Raw genomic sequence first — 22,575 nt, forward strand, 5'->3', positions numbered from 1 at the left:
ACAAGAGAAGAGTAGAGTAGGCGTGACAGAAATGCTTCGCCAATGGAACAAAGAGGAAAAATGGTTCTTTTCTTCTCCTTCAACTCTATATGAACCAGTGAACACAAACTTAGTCAGTTCCAGGATGGAAACTGAGTCCCATGTTCCCATTTCTTATATTTGAGAAAACAAACACAAAGGGGTTAATAGACTTGCCCAAAATCACAGTATAAGTTAATGGCAAAGCCCATAACCCAGTGTAGAATCTTATCCTCTATGAGGGTAATAAAAATATTATTCAGAATTGGGTAGAATTAGTTCTTTCCCTTCCAATCACTAAACTGTTAACACAATGCCTCTTGGGAGCATAATGAAGACTATCACTGTAACCTTCCAGGTACAGGATTCTTTATCTGTTGCCATGGAAAAGGAGCAAAATCTAAGCCCCTGATTAAAATGAATGCTTTTGTGAGAAATAATCAAGATCCCTGTCAGGGTTTCATCACTGTCTTATACTCTTTGTCATTTTTTATATTACCCCAAGCCCGAGGCTCAAAGTGCCTACTTGAAATTTCTTTTTGTTGTTTGTATAATAACTAAATTCGTTCTGCTCCACCAGTTTTTTGATGATTTTCCAGTAAGATAAAGGTCCTTTAATCATTCTAAATATTTGAGCATTTTTATTTCAGTGGTAAAAAATAGACTGATGCAGAGCGAAGTTATAAATTAGAATCTAAAATTTACTTTTCAACATTAATATTTTTTAGTGCTCCAGTATAAAACACAGAAAACCTATCTCAAATATAAAAGAGGAATGTAAAATTACTAATTAAATAACTGGCAGCCTGGAGATATTCATTCCAGCATAGGCTTTGATAAATCTTTTCCTGAAGGCAGTTAAGCCTTTTTGAGAAGAAACCTTCTGAGGCTGATGTGATTTAAGTCTCTCTGTTAAAAAAAAAAAAAAAAAAAAATTGGTGTTTAGAAATTATGCTGCCTTTTTGCTACTCTCAGCTTAAATACAAATTCAGCTGCAATTTAGATGATGTTTCTTTTCCTTTTTTAATTGCTGGTTTTCAGCTCTGAAAAGCTTTCCTTCCAGTGGTGCCCTCAAGGGCACAGTTTTATAATCAAGAGCCTTTGCCCCTTGTAGCCTCATGAGACTATAACCTGCTGTTTCTCTCCAGTCATGTTTAACACAGACCTGGGAACAATCAAAAAGCTCTTCGTGTTTTGTGCTTTAAAGATCTTTTGATAAGAGGCTGCAGGAGAACACCTGTGTTCTAGTCTAGCCGAGGAGAGCTGTGTGGTCTTTAGCAAGTCTCCTTAGTTTATCTGAGCTTCCTTTTGAAAATGAGGAATTTGTATTCAGTGGTTCCTTCTAGCTCTGTGTCTTTGGCGGATTTGCTGATTGCCTGTGAAATTTGGATACTGTGACCATTTGACCCTGAATTTTGTTTTTCACTTCAACAGACTATGTATACTCTGTTCTTGTCATTAATTGAATAATATCACTCTCTCACACTAACTTGTGCCTTGTAGTTATATACATTTAATGGAGGAATGAGAATGTTCCTTCATTAGCAAACCCTATCTATATTTAGTGTTTGCCTAAACCTCGTTTGCACTCTCTTTATGTTTTGTGTGTGCGTGTGTGTTAATGTTACATAAGTATTTGTTGAAGCATTTTAATCTATACTGCAAAAGGATGTTTTATTTCCTTCTTTAATGTACTTTGTACAGTTATATTTACAAAGGAATATTCTATAAATAATATAGGTACTAATCCACATATTTTATTCTTTCTCTTAAAAATAAGATAAGCCTGTTTTTTGAACTTCTCAGATTGTTTTGTTACGAAACATCACTACTGGCTGGGTGTGGTGGTTCACACCTATAATCCCAGCACTTTGGGAGGCCGAGGAGGGCGGATCACTTGAGGTCAGGAGTATGAGACCAGCCTGGCCAACAGGGTGAAACCCCACCTCTAGTAAAAATACAAAAATTAGCCGAGCACAATGGCACATGCCTGTAGTCCCAACTGAGAGGCTGAGGTAGGAGAATCTCTTGAATCCAGGAGGCAGAAGTTGCAGCGAACCAAGATCCACTGCCAGTGCACTACAGCCTGGGCAACAGAGTGAGACTCCATCTAAACAAACAAACAAACAAGCAAACATTACTATTAAGTTACATATGTAGAAAAGGAGTCAACTGAATTACGTTGTGCTTGCTAATGCAAAGGGGCTCTCTGTCTCTCTTCATGTGTGTATAACACATACATAAATTATATATGTAATGCACATGTACACACATTTGACAGTTTATTTGCTATAATGTTCAAGTTTATCAACAGTTAAATAAATATAAATTAAATTGACAATAAAATATACTTCTATCAATTAAAAATGTTTAAAATAATAATGCCAGTTGTTCAAAAACACAGGAAAATGAAGACTCTTAGACATGATAATGGGACTTTAAATTAGTGCTACCTGTAGGAGGGCAAATTTGGTGACCTTCTACCTGTAGGAGGGCAAATGTAAGAAAATATGTCTCACATTTTCAATTTAGGTATTATTCTACCTAGTAATTTCATTTCCAGAACATTAACTCAGAAATAATTTAGTATGTATACAAGGAATATTCACCATATAAATGTTTATATTAAGAAAAATTAGACAACTATCTTCAGTTTATATTCAACAATATGGGATTGATGAATTAGAAATATAATATTATAAAATTATAAATATAATAAAATATACTATTTGGCTGTTTAAAATTATATCATATACGAATACGATTGATATGGAAAGATGCATGTATTTTTATGCACAAATAACTGATTTAAAATGTATATGTAGTTAGTTTTGAAAAAACAATATAATATAGATATTTCAATAGCTTTATTGAGTTATAATTTATACACCATAAAATTAACCAATTGTAAGTATACAATTAAATATTTTTATTAAATTTATAGTTACACAACCACCACTGCAATCCCATTTTAGAATAATTTTTTAAAAATATTTTATGTTGCCAATCTCTATTTTCTAATTTATAACATTGCTACTTCAAATGTGAAAGTTATTTATATTTTTAATTTAAAATTTTCATATAGCTTTATCTACAGAAAAAAGCATGTCACATATCTTTTCAATCACTTTAGTCTGTAATTGTAGGTTTGTTATAATAAAAGTCAGTAGAGTTTTTAGGTAGTTACTAAAACCAGTTGCTTCTTATTTGTTAATTTTTTCTATGGATCAATTATTACTTTCTCATGAACAAAAAAGTCAAAACTTACCTGTTAGCTATCTGACCTTAGGCAGATTACTTTATCTCTTATGCCAAATTTGGGAGGCCCAAATAAATGAATCCATAGAAAATACTTAGCAACTTCTGTTTAATAGTAGTTTAGGGGAAGAGATTTTTTCAACAATTCTGTTGCTGAAACAAACTAATGGATAGAATATATTTTTACATTTCTGAAATGTATCCAAGTCCTGGCAAGAAAGCAAAGTCTCCTCAGAGGCCAAAATCTAAGTGAAAGAGGGAACACGAAGAAATAAGCAGTGCAGGGAAGCAGCTTTAACTCGTTGACCTTACATTTCAGTTTTGAAGACTTTCAGCACTGGGGCAAGAGAAAGCATAGCCACCAGCACCCTGCAAGGTAAGGCTTCTGATAACAACCTTCTGCAAAAACTTGGAACCCAAAAGCCTTTACTCTTCCTCTAAAGGAAAGTTACCCCTAGTGATCCAGGGTACCAAATAAACAAAGTGGGAAAGAAGTCTGCCCTGAGAATTTATAACTACAAGTCAGCCCTCATGTAAATGTGCAGGCCAAATCCAAACTTCCTGGGTGGAGGGGAAAGCCTCAAGCCAAGAATTTAAAATTATTCCAAGATGATGGTGCCCCCAGGTACTGGCAAAAGCAAAATCAAATCCTCTCTTAATCTAGATCTGATATAATTTCCACAGATTAATCTGGCAAGGAATATGTACTGAAAGCAAAAAAAAAAAAAAAAAAAAAAAAAAAAAAAAACAAACAAAAAAAAACTCAAAACATGCTTTAGACAGTATTAAAATACTTTAGATATTGAAATCATTAGCTAAATAATAAGTATGTTAATGTATTTATATAAATATATGTGGGATTAAAAATAGGAGAAATAAGCAAGATATAAAAAAAGACAAAAATTTGAGAAAGTACAAAATGATTTGACAACATTTTTTTTTTTTTTTTTTTTTTTTTTGGAACGGAGTCTCACTCTGTCGCCCAGGCTGGAGTGCAGTGGCGCGATCTCGGCTCACTGCAAGCTCCGCCTCCCGGGTTTACGCCATTCTCCTGCCTCAGCCTCCTGAGTAGCAGGGACTACAGGCGCCCGCCACCTCATCCGGCTAGTTTTTTTTGTATTTTTTAGTAGAGACGGGGTTTCACCAGGTTAGCCAGGATGGTCTCGATCTCCTGACCTCGTGATCCACCCGTCTTGGCTTCCCAAAGTGCTGGGATTACAGGCTTGAGCCACCGTTCCCAGCCCCCGATAACATTTTTAAAATACAACAATCGAAATGAAAACATCAGGAAACTAGTTTTGTACATTAAATAGAATAGAAAAGAGAATTAGTGAACTAGAGGACACAACTGAAGATACCACAGAGAATGTAACTTACACTAAGATCTAGAAAATACAAAAGAAGTTAAGAGACCTAGAAGATTGAGTGGGAAGGTCCAATATACCTCTAATCAAATTTCCAAAAGAATTAATGAGAAAATTAGCAGAGAAGGCAAATAATAAAAACATTGTATATCTATAAACAAACAATAGTTAGAACATGTATAGAAACCTAATTTATGATGGATCTGGCAAAAATGTATAGAAATCTTACTTGTGGTAGAGCTGACATGACATATCAGTGCCAAAAAAATACTAGACTGTTCAATAAATGGTCCTAGAAAAATGACTTTTTTTAAACTTTTTTTTAAAAAAAATCTATATGAAAACAAAAGAGTTAAATTCTGAATCCATACACCAAAATCAATCCCAGTTTAAGACTTACATGTGAAGACTAAAGACTTAAGAGTTTTAGTATAGAAGAAAGTAGTTTAATGACTAAAGAAAGATTTCTTAAACAAGATACAAAACATAAACTATACCTTTAGAACATAGTATGGCGTAACTTTCACTTTATTAAGTTGTATATCAAAAGACAGCACTTACAAATTGAAAAAACAAACCAAGAGAATTTGCAAAACATAACTACCAAGGGCTGGTGTTAAAAACATTTAAACAAATCCTATAAATCAATAAGGAAAAATTAGAATACATAATAACAATTCGGCAAAATACAGAGACAGGAACTTCAAAAAGAAGCCAGGGAAAGTCCAATATAGCCTATGAAGAATTGCAGAAACTCTTGTTTGCAGAGAGCTGTAATGTGCAGTGTTGGGCAATTGTGACTTATCTTAAACCAAGTTAGTGCAGTGGTTCAAGGGGTCCATGCAGATAATTTTGCACTTGTACCCTAGAGTTTAAGTGCCTAGTGGAAGACAGAAGAGCAAGACTGCATAGTTAACAGCCACAGGTTCATGGGCAGTTGGAACAAGGATTCATACATATTGTTTTAGCTGTGGATTTCAAGAAAGGAGAGAAAGAAAAAAATTGTAGCTTAATTGTTCTATTATTTTCTAAGGTTTTACTATATTGCATCTGGGTGCTGATTTCATCTGTGCTGCTGGGCATCTGCTGTGATTTCTGACTCTGAAGAGTCACACCTTTGTTTAATACTGCAAAATTATCAGCGATTGCCTCTTTTCTGTTCTCTTTGTTGACCTCTTAGAACTCCTTATGTATGAGTTAAATACTCTCGTTCTCTTCTTTGTCACTTCTATTTCATATTGTTTATCTCTCTGCTTCAGTTTGGATAATTACTTCAGTTTTATATTCTAGTTCCTACTTATTCTTCATCTGTATCTAATCTATTTAACACATCCATTGGATATTTATTTTTTGAAGTTCTTACTGCCTCTTTTGAAACCTGCCTGGTATCTTGCTATAGTCTCTCACTCCTTCCTCCTGTTTCCCATTACCCTTTTTATTTCTTTGAACATTTGAAGCATAATTACTGCTGACTCTTTCATGATACTTTTTTTCTTTGTGTGACATGGATATGTGTGGATAGATTGGCATTTTTCCACTATTAGTTTATACTTGGCTGATTAAATCATTGGGAATTTGATGTATTTCTTTACATAGAATATGTTTTTGCTTATGCCAGCTGCCTCAAGATACTACCAATACAGAAATGAGGTTAGTTAATCTCTCAGTTTTGGGCTTCCCTGAATATGCAGGTATAGGAGTTGAACTTCAGACTGTTGAGTGGACTGAATCTTGGTTTTAGGTTTTCAGGAAAGAGTTTTGCACCCAGAGTTAAAACAGAAAACTTATTTGTCATCTTCCTTTGTTCAGGCATAGTTTTTTTCCCAGCTCTCTTTTAGTAAAAATGTGGTCCTTTGAGTGTTCCAGCTTCAACCCCCTACCTTGACTCATCCTCTGTTCTTCCAAAAGTTGTTAAAATCTGGAACTTAAGAGTTTCTAGTTAAAGAAAATGCCTGCAGGAGAGCAAGGCCTTCAATGCAAGATTACTAGTCAGTCTTTTTCTCTGTTTCCTGTTCATTGTTGGCACTCTTGTTTTTCTTTTATGTTCTTAGAAGCTTTGCTGTACATTCAAGTAATATCTGCCACACTTTACCTTTTATAGTGCATTCTATAGAAGGAGTATTTTAGAATATTTAACTAATCCTAATGCCAAAATTGAAATTTCCAGGAATTTTCTTTAATGTAAATATTACCTTCCAATTTACCAATAAGATATTCAGAACTAATTTTAAGTAGTCTGTGTAGTCATCTAGAAACCTTTTTTAGAACGGAGTATGCAGGTAGATTTGCATAATCCACCTTTTCCTTACATATGAGATATATATATATTCCCAAAGTGTGTGTGTGTGTGTGTGTGTGTAGTTTCTCACTTTATTGCTCTGGCTGGAGTGCAGTGGTGCAAACATGGCTCACTGAAGCCTCGACCTCCTGAACTCAAGCGATCATCCCATCTCAGCCTCCTGAGTAGCTGGGACCACAGACATGTGCCACCATGCCTGGCTAATATCCCATATCCTATATATTTTTAATAAAGAAAATTTGGGGGTCTTTACTTCTTGTAATCCACCCAATTTTGTGTGTGTGTGTGTGTGTGTGTGAGAGAGAGAGAGAGAGAGAGAGAGAGAGAGAGAGATAATCAGTAAGCTGCATTGTTTTAGCTAGCTAATACTATAGAGTCCCTTCCACTATGAACTCTTGGTTTATTCTTCCGGATGACCATTAAGATTCCAGTCAGCTTCTGAGCCTGTCTAGATACCCCTAAAATGCCAGGAGACCTTGACACAAACTCAGTGCTAAGAAAGGCAAGCTCAGGCTATGATTTCAGGCCATGGCCAGTCTCTTATGTTACCCAGTCATTTTCTTGAACATGTATGAGAAATGGTCAATGCTGTCTTTCAATCCCAACTTCCAAATGTGGGATATAGAACACAATAAAGTTACAGGTACAGACAGATCATCCACACCCCTTGCTTTCAGTCATGGGCCATACTGAAATGTAATAAAAAGTACAACATATTTCACTAATTCTAGGGTACGTATGTTTCCTTCTTTTTGACAGCTATGAAACTGGGATATATCTAGCAATTGATGGTGCATAAAGTTTAAATGGTGATATTGTTATTTTCTTGTGGCATATAAAAATACCAAAATAGTGGTGCATCTTATAATTAATGGCACTTGATATTTGATGAAGTATAGTATTTTGTTTTTAAAGTCCCACTGGAAAAAAATTTCTTAACCTGTTTGTTATTCTGAGCAAGTTATATATTCCTAAAGGTTATTTTTTTCCTGAATAAAAAATTACCAGAATATTTTGGTATTCTTTCATAGCAAGCCACAAAGGAAAATTAAATCCAGAAAGGTATCAGTGTTCAAATATTTATAAACGACTATTTTCCATACATATGCTGTTTAGAAATGCTCATAATATTTTAATGCTCAATTATTCTTCTGTCACAAAATTTGTTTAGATCAAAAGCAAGGATAATTTGCCTTTGAAAGTAGAGAGATCATATATGATATTTTGAAAAATATATTTGTCTCTGACAAATTTAGTAACTTAGGCCTATTAACTCAACATATTATAGGACTGTGGTTAAAATAGAACTATCCATCTGACACATATACTGTTTAGGAATAGTCACATTACAAATGAGTGTTATCCTTTGAGTATCATTTATGTCAACTTTGTCTTATGTCTATTCCACAGGCTTAAAAATGATATTCAAAGAAAAGTATGTGAGCAATAAGGTAGAAAGCAGTGTATTTATGGGGAAGACATTTTGGTGATATTTTATCATCAATATCAACAAACATAAATTGAATCCAATTCATGTATGAACATAGTTCTGTGCTCTTCATACTTAAAAATGTAACATTTGGTTCTATGTTACACTCCAGAAAAATGCACGCTAGAAGTTGAGAAGATGGCATATAAGAGGTGATAAAAATTACTAATTTGGAAGTGTTTACAGATTTTCTTGTCCTACTGCCTGCCAAAGAGTCCTGTATTTTACAGCCCCTGTCTACTCCACAGCTCCTCAAACATATGAAGATAGTATATTTCTACTAGACGGGTTCCTACACATATCTTAAACTTTTTTATTGTAAAACAAAACAAAAAGGAAAGCCACACAAACCAAATCTAGAACTTCATGATCATAAGGCAAACACTCTTGAAGCCATCACCAAGATTTTAGAAACCAGACCTTCCAGTTACCCTAGAAGTCCTTCCACATGTTGTGTCCCAATTATGATTCCTCCTTCCCCTGAAAATAACTACCAATGGATCCTTCTAGTAGTCACTTGCTTGTGCTTTATTACGGTTTTATTACGCAGATTTTCATCCCCAGAAACTGTAGTTAAATTGTACTCATTTTCTCTCTATTGCATTTCTTTTAATTTATAGGCTATTTTGCAATCCCTTTTATTTATATATTTTTACAGTTTATCTGTTGCAGAGCCCGGAGAGGTGCTTATTCTCATGGTTTAGGCTTTACTGATTAGCCTACTCATGGTACAAGTAAGCACATTCTTCTCAACTCTATTTTTGCTACAAATTGTCAGCTAAATCCAGATGCTAATTTGACAGAACTATAATGGATAGTGTGTTCTCTGGTCAAGAATCACATCTTTTAGTTGTTGATTTTTTTTCTTTTTTAGGTTGGCAGCCTTTGATACTCAGTGACTGAAACAGTGATCAGCAAACTCCAGCCATTAGCCAAATTCTGCCAGTCATATATTTTATATGGTCTATGAACATAGTCCAACTAATTCAGTATTATCTATGGCTGCTTTCATGTGATCTCTTGTTCACAAAGTCTAAAATATTTACTGTCTAGGCCTCTACAAAAAAAAAAAAAAAAAAGGTTGCTGGATGTGATCTTGGTCACCAGTATTTATGTTGAAGTCTCCCTGGTTGTTTTGGTTGTCTGCAGCTCATTTTCTAAGATTCCTGAGGAAGGGCTCATGAGAACAATATTACCTGAGTTTTAGCATGTTCACAATTTTCGGGGACCCTTTATACTTAACAGACAATTTTTCCTGATACAAAATTCTTGGCTCTATTTTAAATATCTTAAAATATGCCACTACACTTTTTTTCTGCAATAAAAGTGTTGGTTTTAGAAGGCCTTGTGGTAATCTAGATTTCATTTTGTTTTCTTTTTTACCCATAAGTCATTTGCTCTATATGTCTCCATGCATGAAGAATTATTGCTTTGTCTTTTAAAGTTCAGCAATTTTACTAAAATACGTCTTGATGTGTTTGTTCTGAGTTGATATTCTCACATATATGGCATACTTTCAGTATTTAATATCAAATCATTTTATTTTAGGAAAATATTCTTGAATAATAGTTTCTAGTGTTATTTCCCTTTGTTAGTTTCTATACTTCTTTAGAAATTCTATTATCAGTGTATTGTATATTCTGTGTATGTTCAACATTTGTCATTTCCTCTCAAATCCCTTTTATTTTCTTTGCTATTTTTGATTTTAAAAGCTTTCTTTCCTTTCATTTTCTCTTATTAAGATATTACATGTAATGTTTGTTTTTATGTTCTTTCTAATTTTGACTTAATTTCAGAAATAGTATTTTTCTTCGATTACTAATTCTTTTCTGAATCCTATCACTTCATTTCTGAGTTAATCTAACTCTGATTTGTATTTTTGTTCATTTCTTGAATTTTTTTTTCTTAACATCTTCTAGCTTATTTTTAAATACTTAGTTACACTTGGGTCTGTTTTGTTGTCTTGTCTTTCTGGTATGCTTTCATTGTCTACAGGGATGTTATTGTGCTTCTTACTTTTCTTTTTCTTATTATAACATTGTATAGGATTTTACCTTAATAATTTTTTGATGCTTTTAAGAATTCAGTTTTCCTAAATTTTTTCAAAGGAAGTTGTGTTCAAAATTGTTTTTCTAACTTCACAGGACCTCCTCTTAAGTGGTTTGTCTTGTACTGAAAAAATAAGGTAGCTTTTCTTCCAAGGCTTTCTGACTCTGTTTCTCTCCCCAACTTTTTATCTGAATCTCCGTTTTTATTTCTTGTCTCTGTGACCATCCCTCTCAATTTTGAGTCCACTGCTAGCTGATTCCTCAGTGTAGGTCCCTCTTGACATAGCCTTTGGAGTGACTGATTTTAAGAGTTCACCAGGGCTACACGGTTCCAATCCCTTTAGGCCTTACTAAGACTTTTGTGCTCTCTCATTTTTGTACTCAACCATTTTTGGATAAAATGACTGCCAGTTTCAGTTGTTATTCTCAAATTAGCCATTGCTATTCTAGTGAACATTTATTGGCTACTTTGGAGTTCTTTTGTTCTCAGGTTTGTCTCATAACCCGTTGTGTTCCTTTGTTTCTGCCTACACATCCAGCAACACCATGCAATGTACATCTTGTGGCTGTCAGTGATTTTGTCCTTACCCACCTGCAATTGTAGGTTGATGATAACACCTTGTCATCTAGTTTTGTTGCATTCGTTGTCTATTGGAGTTTTTTGTTGTTACTGTTTTCTAGTTGTTTGGTCTGTTTTCATGTGAAGATTCCAAGGGTTTTATAAACTATGCCACCAATATGGCCATCTTCCCCAAATACTCCTGTTATTATTTTCTGGTTTCTACACATCTGCGATACAGAACAAGAACTGGGCCTAGATGAGTAAAACCAGACTCATACAAATTCGAGGAGAAAGGAAGAAATCTTAGCCAATATACATATAAAGATGTAGGAGAGAAAGGAAGAAAGAGGAGTAAAATCAAAGACTAAGAAACAATTTTGGAAAGATTCTAGAAAACAAGATGTTCTATAGGAGGATATGGCTCATAGAATTCAGAGGAGATAGAGGAGAATGCAGGAAGTACTGTTTAGGTTTATAAATTGTATCTAATTTACTATACTTGAGGAGAATTATGAATAAAAGAATTTTTGATAAATTTTGCACTTGAACTCTACACGTTAAACTTGACACTCCTCAAACACCAAATTCAGTGGGCCACAGCTTCAACATGGTAACAAGTGTGTATATAAAAGGTGTACATTTTTGAATAAGCAAGGTAGCAGAAATGCAGTAGAAAATATGTGTGAAAAATAACTCAGGAAAATTAATATTTGTGGAGAGCCTGCTGCATGCCAAACACTAGCTACACACTTGTCCTAGCAATAATTCTGAGGTGAACTATTATCATGGCAAACAAACCCAGGTCTTGTGAAGTTCAAGCCAATGATCTCTCCGTTACACTTTATAATATCCTTTCTCCAATGGGTTAATAGCAATAATAAGCATTGATAAAAAATTATGAACTAGACACCCTACTGTGTGTGCCACATGCTGTATTTAATTTTGATACTTGCAACAAACTTATGATAACTATTCTTATCCACAGTTAAAGAAATAGGGATTTAGAAAGGTTGAATACTTTCCAAAGTTCACACAGCTGTTGAGTGTCACAAGCAGAACTTAAGTGTGACTGTCTTCAGAGCCAGCTTCTTAACCACCACATTATGTTATTAGATACCTATGAATATGACCTGGGTCCTCATCTAGTAGTTAATCTCAGATTTGGACTGACTCTCTAGATGTCCCCATCCTCATACCCATGTGCATTTTTCTAAAATTCCAATTGTTTGAAGAGGATTACTTCTCAGCAGAATGGGATTGCCCTTTAGGCAAAGACATCCAAGTAGTCTTATGTTCTTGTTAGGGTCTCCTGGTATGAGACAGAGCAATAGGAGGGGCCAGAGGAAAGAATCCTACACAAAATAAATTCTTGATGACTTTAAGATGAGCCCTTTAAAATGGAGTTTGTCCAATGTAAAGGTCTTAATATAATTCATCTCTAACCTATTTTCTTATTTCAAACTACAGAATATCTGATTAAGATAGGGCTCAGAATTTATTTCAATTTAGTAATTATTTAATAATATTTAATCCAAAATTATAATTTTGTCTCCTCTTTCACTAATCTGAGAATCTACCATTTCCTTAATCCTTGGGAATCTGTAGTCTGAAATTATTTTGATATCTTGTTTTGCTATCTAAAGTTTACAAAGACTAGCTAGAGTTAACCTCTGTCCATTATCAGGACAATTAAGAGCCAGTTCTTTATTTTTCTATTTTTATAAGGCTTAAATTTGATGTAGTGGTCTCCCAGTTTGAAAAAAAATAAAATGTGCCATTTAAAATAAAAGCCTAAGAATATTTAAAAGAATTGGGGCATAGATAATGTGTGTAACCCAATTAGTATTTTAAAAAGTAATAATTGTGGATAGAGTAGAAAAGAGCAAAAGACAACCTTATCTTTGTAAAGTTATTATTATTATTTTTTTCTGTTATAAAAGCTGCCTCAGATGTCTTACACAAGAATGGTGAGAGCTGCAGGGAGTTAATCCAAAAGACAGTCAGATGCTTTCCCCTTGCTAAATTTGATTGTTATCTAACCTCATAAACAAGAATACACTAACCGTAGATGTCACTGACTTGGTTGATTTTCAAACAGGGAAGACTGATGCTCTGATTTTCCTAATTAACTCAGATGATTCCATCAACCTGATGGGCAGAGCTTGCTTACTGAGAAATGATGTGAAAATTAAGATGCATAGACAGTTCTCTAAGAAACCTGATTCAAAGCACTATGCTTCCAATACTAGGATTTTTACTCAAATGAATGCTAGCCCTGTTCCACCTCCACCAAAGGAAATATGTAGATTGAAATGTTTACATTTTGGCTTTCCGCAGACAAAAATGGAAGTATTAATACTACTTTGTTCACAATTTCCACTTAATGATTTGTGTAAATAATAATTATCAATGACATGAATGAACATTATTAGGATCTGAGAAGTATAACATTAGCTTTTATTAGCCTATATCCTTTCTGATAGACATAGAGGATTAAACTGTGTTTGAAAAAAAAAAAGAAGCAGAATCTGAATACTGTGTATAATGTGTACATTTTAAAAGTACTTTATTATGTCTGTAGGAGTTCTTTCTGCTGGTCTCTCAAATCCAGGTTTTGCTTAAAGGAACACATGCCTTATGCCAACATACCAGTCTTTTGGGGAATTCAGAATGCAAAAAATCTCTTTTTGTACCTTCACAACCAACACATTTGTTGAGAATTAGAAGGGCCAGGCTTTGACATTTTCCAGCTTGTTATCTATTTAATTTTCCATCTGCTTCTTTTTCCACTGCCTTCCAAAGGAACATCTGCTGCATATCTGAGAAAAGGGAAGGAAGATTGGATCTGTGCCACCCGGGTCTGCAGTCTCAAACCTTGAGATCCAGAATAAGGGAAGGGAAGGAGACTAACGAATGGTCCAGAAAATGAAATGAGGACAAACAGTCTGTTAGAACAAAGCTGTATTTTTCTTTATTGCAGAGCCCACATGACTGGGCAAGCTGGGTGGCAATGTCTACAACCAGCAAAGGCTGGATGCAGGGGGAGGCAGCTGGTGACTAGCCAGTGGCAAGAGCACTTCCCAGAGCTTGGACATTCCCTCTGGTGCCTGACTCTCCATGTGGGACCTGGTTTCTCACATATTTCTTAAGCATTTATGGGGCAGCTGCTGTGAGGCAGTTTAGTTCTGAGTACGCTGGAGGCAGAGAAGAATAAGACATAATCCCTGTGCTTAAAGAGCTAGCCTAAAATGGGGAAGATAGACAAATGAATAGATCATAATATCACAATGGAAACTTCTATATGCTAGGTAGGGAAGAAATGTCACAGAAATACATAGAAGTGGAAAGAGGTATTCCTAATCCTGTTGTAGCAGGATGAGCCACAGACAAAACCTCTCAGACACTGATTTGTAGAAGGAAGGGCTTTATTCAGCTGGGAGCGTCGGCAAGCTACTGCCTTAAAATCCGAGCTCCCCAAGTGCACAATTTCTGTCCCTTTTAAGAGCTCACAACACTAAAGATTTCACATAAAGGGTGGTGATTGATTTGAGCAAGCAGGGGGTACATGACAGGGGCTGCATGCACTGGTGGTCAGAGTGAAACAGAACAGAGCAGGGAGTTTCACGATGTTCTTTTATACAATGCCGGGAATCTATGGATAACATTGGTTTCTGAGTCATGAGTTGACTTTTAACTACTAGGTTTAGGCCAGGCAGGTCTAGGTCCAGTTTTGGGCCTGGCGCCGGGCTTCCTGTCTTTGGTTTCACTTCCTTGTTTTTTCTTAAAACAGGTACTGAGTATAAAACAATATAAAACAATATGAGAGGGTCTCTCTCTCTTCTCTCATTTCCCCCCTTTGAGACTCTCACTTTTTATTAGTGGGAGTTTACACTCTTATTTTTGCTACTTATGTCTTTCTGTGCGATAGATTGATAGTGATTCACATAGTACACTTGTGCTGAAGCATTTTGGTGAACTAAGGTAGTGATGAAAGTTTTTTATCATTTGAAGAAGTACAGGTAGCAAACAAGGGAGTAGTAAGCAGGTTTTTATTACTATTATAACTTTTATTATAAGAGTTTTAAATCCTCCTAGTGCTGGGAACTAATTTTTAAACATGGCTTCAGGGTTGAATTCATGCTACACTTATACGGGCACATGTGTCAGTTTTGTATATTTTTAACTATGTCTTTAACTACTTGCCTTTGATTATCTATGTGTAGACAGTAATTAGTAAGGTTAAATTTCTTATAGACCTCTCTTTCAGCTGCTAGCAAGTAGTTGAGAGTCAATCTATTTTGCTAGATAGCATTTCTTATCTGAGTTTCTTGACAGGCCAGAATAGTCAAGGCTTGATGGATTTTATTAGTGATGATTTTTAAAACAGCTTGCAATCATATGATTCGGTTGAGCATGTCAGTGGGGGTCCAGTATCCCTATGAGCTGTCTTGTGTCTAAGTGGCAGGTCTATAATATTGTATAATTTTTTAGGAGGTCATTTATCATTTTAATTACCTATGGCTATGCTTCATTTTCTATGGGAAGCATAGACAGGGAAGCCCAGGAGTTCACCTGTTTTTATGGGCAGTAGGAAGAAAGATGGTTTAATAGCGTCAGTAACATAACTACCTGTCCACTGGTCAGGCAGCTTAGTGTAGGCTCTATGTCTACATATCCAGTATAACCCAGTGGGGGCAGTCCAGTCCCGGTGGAATTCTGAGTGGGCTCAGACAGTCTGCAACCTTGGAAATTTACTGAATGGATCTCTTTCTGTGTAATTGGAACTCCACCATGTAACTGTTTTATTGGTACCATTATACAGTTTTTGCCCCAGACAACTAAGTCATCCTACAGAATGAGTGAATTTTTCCTTTTTTAGCTGTGCAATATTGTCCAATAATTGAGACTTTTAGAACCTAGAGATGATTAGGGTGACCCTTTTGGGCCAGGAATTCATTAGGAACTGGGTCTGTAGGTGCTAATTCTCGGGCTTCTTATGGCCATTGATCTCTTACTATAGTTTCTCCACAAACATAACATGAAGTGACATTTAGAGACTGGGCTACATGCTCGGCTGATTGTAAAAACAAATTTCTGATATTTCCTGGAGTCTCTGGTACTGGCACATTTAGTTTATCATAGAAAGTCTGAAATACTGGTTCTGGAGAGCATTTACGAACCTCCTCTTTTACTAAGATATTTACTCTAGGACCTAGTCCTTTCCTACTGATGCCCAGAGATACGTGTTCTCCTTTTTTTTTTTTTTTTTTAGCCTTGGGTTTAAGGGATTTGTAATTATTAATTTTAAGGGGTTGCAGTTTCCACTCATACAAGAGGGGCTGCCTTCTCATTTTTGGGACTAAACAGGATCATTTTCATCCTTTTTCTAAGTAGTCTAGATGACACAAGACCAGTAATTACACACATTTGCACATGAGCTTAATTTATGGCAGATATACTTATTTCCTGCCATGAAATCTTTTTTTTTAATTTAAAGAATTGCATCTTATTTTATGCCAATTGCTATTGATAGTTGCACAAGCATTAAATTTTAGGATTATATGCTTGGAGACCCCTCTATTTTCTGTCCTAGCTATTGCTTTATTTGTGTCACCTAGAAAGGGACCCGTCCTTAATTTTATTTTAAAAACTGTGATCATGAGAGACTTAAAATGGGTCATAACACACATCAGGTTGGTTATTTCCTGGGCTACATACCTTGGATAGAATAGCATTATACAAACAAGTTTCTTTTAGAGTCTTGGTACACTTATAATAACCATAAAATAATAGGACAGTAGCAATCTTTTGTCATACCTCAGTGACTTGATGTATATTCTGGGAACAGCCCTCAGTCTGAGGAAGGTCAGTTGAAGTCCTTACTGTACAAGTCCAAATTTTAAGGAAAACAAGTCTCGCAATGAGTTTCCTCATGTTTTGGCCGTGCATGGACCAGTCAGCTTCCGGGTGTGACTGGAACAGGGCTTGTCATCTTCTTCAGAGTCACTTTGTAGGGGCTGGCGAAGCTGCTCCCATCCATGTACAGCTCCCAGTCTACTGATGTTTAAGGATGCTCTCAGAAGTTGGGCTCACTAGAATAAACTGAGTCCAATACTTTTACACGGTTTGTTTAATTGGGCCCTCTGATACCAGGAGCAAGGTGGCGGGGTTTAGCGTGTTGCAAACTTCAATGATTATGCAGGCATTTTCACAGAGCAAGCTTTGGTATCTAGTTAGTCTAGCATTCATTAGCTAATGGTGTCTTTTGGTATTTATTAAAATTACCACAACATGGGGGGACTTTATGTTTAGGTTTTGCCTAAGCATTAGCTTATCTGCTTCTTGTGCTAACAGGGTTGTTGCTGCCAGGGCCCTTGGACATGGGGGCCAGCCTTTGGAAACCCTGTCTAGTTGTTTTGAGAGATAGGCCACTGGCCTTGGCCAGGACCCTACAGTCTGGGTTAAAACTCCAACTGCTATTTTTTCTCTTTCTGACACATAGAGTGTAAAGAGTTTCGTCAGGTCAGGTAACCTCAGGGCTGGGGCCAACATGAGTTTATCTTTTTAACTCATGAAAAGCTTGTTGCTGTTGGTTGTAATAGATGTAGTTTATCTAATCTACATTTTTATTGACTGTCATCTACCAAAATATTGACTTAAATCTTGTAACTATTTGATTTCAAGCTTTAAATTAATCTGGTATTCCTTGCGGGTCTCCAATTGCATCTAAATAGATGTGAGAGTTGAAAGACCTATAAGGGGATTCTCTTGCTTTACGATGTCTTATTATTATTTTTCTCCTCTGATTGATGAAATGCCAGGGTGAAAGGGATAGCCAAATGGACTAAAGCACAAGTGCCACTCTAGTTATTCGGCAGAGTGCCCAGTAAAGGTCCACCACAGTACTACCACAAATCTGCTTGGGGATGAACAAGGGCTGACTGATTGATACGCTCTTGAAAATTCTTAAGCTCACTGCATCCCTTCAGGTCTCCAAGGAATGCTAAGTCTCCTCCCTGCCATGAGAGACACAAAGTGAACTTAGTGTTGGGAGACTGAAGCTGGATGGCCCTCGGGGGCTGACCCACAGGGACTTTGGGATATAGCAGAGAGAGCTTGGCATGACTTATTACTCCAGGCTGTAGAATCCTGGAAAAGAGTTACCATGCAGCCCACGCCTGGTTGACTGCAGGACCGCCTTAGTGGAAGGGGGACAATCAGGGCCTCTGGCCTGCCATGTGCACAAGCATAACAATTACTTTTGTTTAATGTGCAGATGGAATATTTGATTCATTTTAACCAGGCATTTGCATCTGGATATGCTGTCTTAATTGCTAAAGTTTGTTTTAAGTCTTTAACTTCTATGATCCTCTAGTAAAATGAATGTTTCCTTTAGCACCTATCTTTATTCATTTTTTGACTACAGAAAGCTAAACACCATTTTATATTTAACAATGCTTCCTGTATGACTTTTACACCAGATAAGCTAAATTTTACCTTTATATTAGTGTGTCATCAACGTTAAACTTAATTTTAATAAAACCTTGTAGACATATTTATCCAGTTTTTCATGTTTGATCATAAGATTTTATAGACTCTTTTTAACCTATTATAATTTTTGTTCAAGAGCAGGTTGATGCTTTAAGAAAAACCTGTTGCATTTTTACTTTAATGTCCAGTTCACAGAAAAACTGGACGATACCTTTTTAACTTTAGCTAATATGTTTACACACAGAATTTTCTTTACAATTAACATTTTAAAACTTGCTTAAACTTTCAAAACAATAACTTTTTTAACCTTTTAATGTAGGTAAAAATCCACATTCTTATGCCTCCTTATAATCTTTTTACCCAAGATAAATTTTACTTTTCTTATGAGCCTTGCACATAAACTGTTTCTTCAATAGTACTCAGGAGGCCTTATTATTTTTAAAGTATACAACATTTTTTGTATAAAATATTTTTATAACTTTTTTCTTTTACAACTTTTGCAGACAATTTTTCGACATGTCTCAACTTTCTGACTTATTACAAACATTTTTTTCTTTAAACAACCAGTTAATTTATTTCAGGACAAGAATTTACCATATAACATTATTTTTATATAAATTCTGCCTCCCCCCTTTTTTCTCTTTCTTGAAATTTTTTAACATAGTTCCTAGTGGGGTGGGCGTATTTGTGCCTGACCTATACTTCTTCGAGACAAAACACCACACTCCCACCACACGCACACCACAAAAAAAAAAACAAGTAAAAAGGGCACACACACACTTCTGCAGTTTACACCAAACCAAATTCAGAGTGTCCAGAAATCCAAGCCAGGTCAAAATCAAAACCAAAGTATCAAGCAGTCTAAGTCAAGCCAAAAACAAAAACCAAAGTGCCGGTACAGGCACACGGTGGGTGATCAGGCCATGCTTCCACTCAAATGGAGTGGGCAAGTTCCCAACACCAGTCCTCTCAAGCAATTCAAATCAAGTCAAAACCAAAACCAACACCAAAGTGCCAATAAAGGCACACCGTGGGTGATCAGGCCACACTTCCACTCAAATGGAGTGGGCAAGTTCCCAACACCAGTCCTCTCAAGCAATTCAAACCAAGTCAAAACCAAAACCAACACCAAAGTGCCAATGAAGGCATGCTGTGGGTGATCAGGCCACACTTCCACTCAAATGGAGTGGGCAAGTTCCAAAGACTAGTCTTACCAAGTTTCTGATGTCTGGACTCCAAGTGTCAGTTCCTTCCCGGTGTTCAGCCACTGTGTTAATCCTCTGTGGGGGCCTGCTACGTGCTGCTCTGGCGAGGCATCCCACCGGGGCAATTGCCTACCCAGGAGCACTCTTTGGATCACGTTACTCACGCTGGCTGGAGTCCCCAGCAGGGATGCTCCACAGGGCAGGCCTAAGCTGCCTAAGGGGCTGCCTCCGCTGTCCATCAGTCACCTTGCTTTGGGGTCAGAGAACCAAGAAATGTAGCAGGATGAGCTGCAGACAAAACCTCTCAGACACTGAGTTGTAGAAGGAAGGGCTTTATTCAGTTGGGAGCATCGGCAAGCTACTGCCTTAAAATCCGAGCTCCCCAAGTGCACAATTTCTGTCCCTTTTAAGAGCTCACAACACTAAAGATTTCACATAAAGGGTGGTGATTGATTTGAGCGAGCAAGGGGTACGTGACAGGGGCTGCATGCACCGGTGGTCAGAGTGAAACAGAACAGAGCAGGGAGTTTCACAATGTTCTTTTATACAATGCTGGGAATCTATGGATAACATCGGTTTCTGAGTCATGAGTTGATTTTTAACTACTAGGTTTAGGCCAGGCAGGTCCAGGCCCAGTTTTGGGCCTGGCGCCGGGCTTCCTGTCTTTGGTTTCACTTCCTTGTTTTTCTTAAAACAGGTACTGAGTATAAAACAATATAAAACAATATGAGAGGGTCTCTCTCTTCCCTCACTGTGAAGAGAAGTGGTGGTTCAAGGAAAGGAACAACTGTACAGAGACAATGCTACAAGCTGAGTCTGGAAGGATAAGTAGGAATAATAGAAAACAAGTTATTTTTTTCTCCTTATCAATGAGGGGTAGTATAAAACAGCAAACCTTCATAATTGACTCAAACGTAATCCCCCAAACTTTAAACCCACCCACCACCCCTCTCAATGTCAAGGCATCAACATTTATATCAAAGAAAGGTATCAACCAACTGAGTTCTGCCACTTTTCAATGTTACCTACAGAGTCACTAGTAAGGTTAACAAACTCTCATCAGAGTGAGATAAGAGGGTCAACCTAATAATAACTTTCTGATTTGCTATGGTGGAGCAATGATAAGTAGCCAATTGCCTGACTTTAAGTTTTCTTAATTATCTAACTTTAACATCGACAAAACATTTATATGTAAGAACACAATAGCAAATGCAATAAATTCTTAGAGTTAGGAGTGTATCTGCAAACAATCAGGTATGAACAAACCTCTACTCCACCATAAGGGATACAGAAATAAAAGACATGACCTTTCTGTCAAAGAAGCAGAAACCTAATTGCAATGCCTGGAGTGTTTTAAATGGCTAACTATAATTTTAAAAATCTCTTTTCTATAATTCTGACATGACAAATATGTAACATTTAAATGAGAAAAGAATAAGGACAACGCTATGCTTTATTGCTCAGTAAATGTATGCTTTCTTCATTTTTCACTGCAGTCTACAAATAAGTATAAAACTTCTTCTCATTTGCTTTATATTAGTCATAGTATATACGGAGATACAAAAATAGTTGGCATAATCCCTGACTTTGCAATTATATTTTATTTTCATTTTAATAAATTTTATTTTTTAGAATATTCATTGGTGATGTGGAAATAACTGTGGGAAAAGACTCAAACACACTTTTTTTTCTATCATCACATTTTCTTTCAACCTCAAAGAAAAGCCTTCCTCAATTTTAAAAACTCGTTCAGAGGAAATTTTTTGAAGCTTTTTTTTAACCAATAAATAGCAAGCTGTGAGATAATATTAAATATTTGGAATATTTTTAGCTTGATTTAACTCACCCAAAACTCTTAAGATTATTATAAGCATGTAATAGTTATGTTTAGTTTATGGTTAGTTTCTTAAATGGAGTTTAAAGACATTGCAATTTTTAATTTTTAAATAGGACTATTATATATGGTAGATGTAAGAGTCAGGGTTCTCCAGAGGGACAGAACTAATAGGATAGATGTTTATATGAAGGGAGTTTATTAAGGAGAATTAATTCACACCACACGATCACACAGTAAAGTCCCACATAGGCCGTCTGCAAGTTGAGGAGAAAGGAAGCCAGTGGTGGATCAGTCTGAGTTCCAAAACCTCAAAAGTAGGGAAGCCAACAGTCCAGCCTTCAGTCTGTGGCCAAAGGCCTGACAGCCCCTGGCAAACTACTGGTGTAAGTCCAAAAGTCCAAAAGCCGAAGATCTTGGAGTCTGATGTTTGAGGGCAGGAAGCATCCAGCACAGAAAAAAGATGAAGGCCAGAAGACTCAGCAAATCTGCTCTTCCATCTTCTGCTGCCTGCTTTATTCTAAGCACGCTGGCAGCTGCAGTAGTTGATACCCACCCAGATGGCAGGTAGGTCTGCCTCTCGTAGTCCACTGACTCAAATGTTAATCTCCTTTGGCAACACCCTCACAGACATACCCAGGGACAATACTTTGCATCCTTCAATCCAATCAAGTTTACACTCAATATTAACCATCACAGTAGATAAGAAAATTTCCTGTGTTGTTCACCTGTAATGAATGGGCTTAAAAAGAGGCTGATGATTGAAACCTTTTACTATTTCAAATTGAGAAAGAAATGAGATTTTCTATGCTATTACATTATTCTTCTATTAGCAAAACTTCCAAAGTAAATTATGTCAGGAGGCCATAATCCAATTCTTCCTAAATTAAAGTTGATAGAAGCATAGAATATTTTTGAGTTGGAATGTATGCCAGAGTTACTTAGTGATTTATAAGTGGGAAAGCTGAGAACCAGGAAGGTTAGATACCTAAATCTTATTTGTGTAG

General features: G+C 36.2%; 1 protein-coding gene and 1 long non-coding RNA gene across 2 annotated transcripts in view; one reads left to right on the forward strand and one right to left on the reverse strand.

The window, feature by feature from the left end:
- NECAB1 (N-terminal EF-hand calcium binding protein 1) overlaps positions 1-22,575 on the forward strand; it is a 175,122-nt gene that overhangs the window by 109,547 nt on the left and 43,000 nt on the right. The window lies entirely within an intron of this gene.
- On the reverse strand, positions 17,013-20,116 carry LOC135964773 (uncharacterized). The gene is made up of 2 exons (XR_010577397.2): positions 19,744-20,116; positions 17,013-17,140 (listed from the first exon to the last, which is right to left on the reverse strand). It is a non-coding gene; the product is annotated as an uncharacterized lncRNA (long non-coding RNA).

This window comes from Macaca fascicularis, chromosome 8 (genome assembly GCF_037993035.2).
Source record: "Macaca fascicularis isolate 582-1 chromosome 8, T2T-MFA8v1.1".
In the NCBI taxonomy this organism is placed as follows: domain Eukaryota; kingdom Metazoa; phylum Chordata; class Mammalia; order Primates; family Cercopithecidae; genus Macaca; species Macaca fascicularis.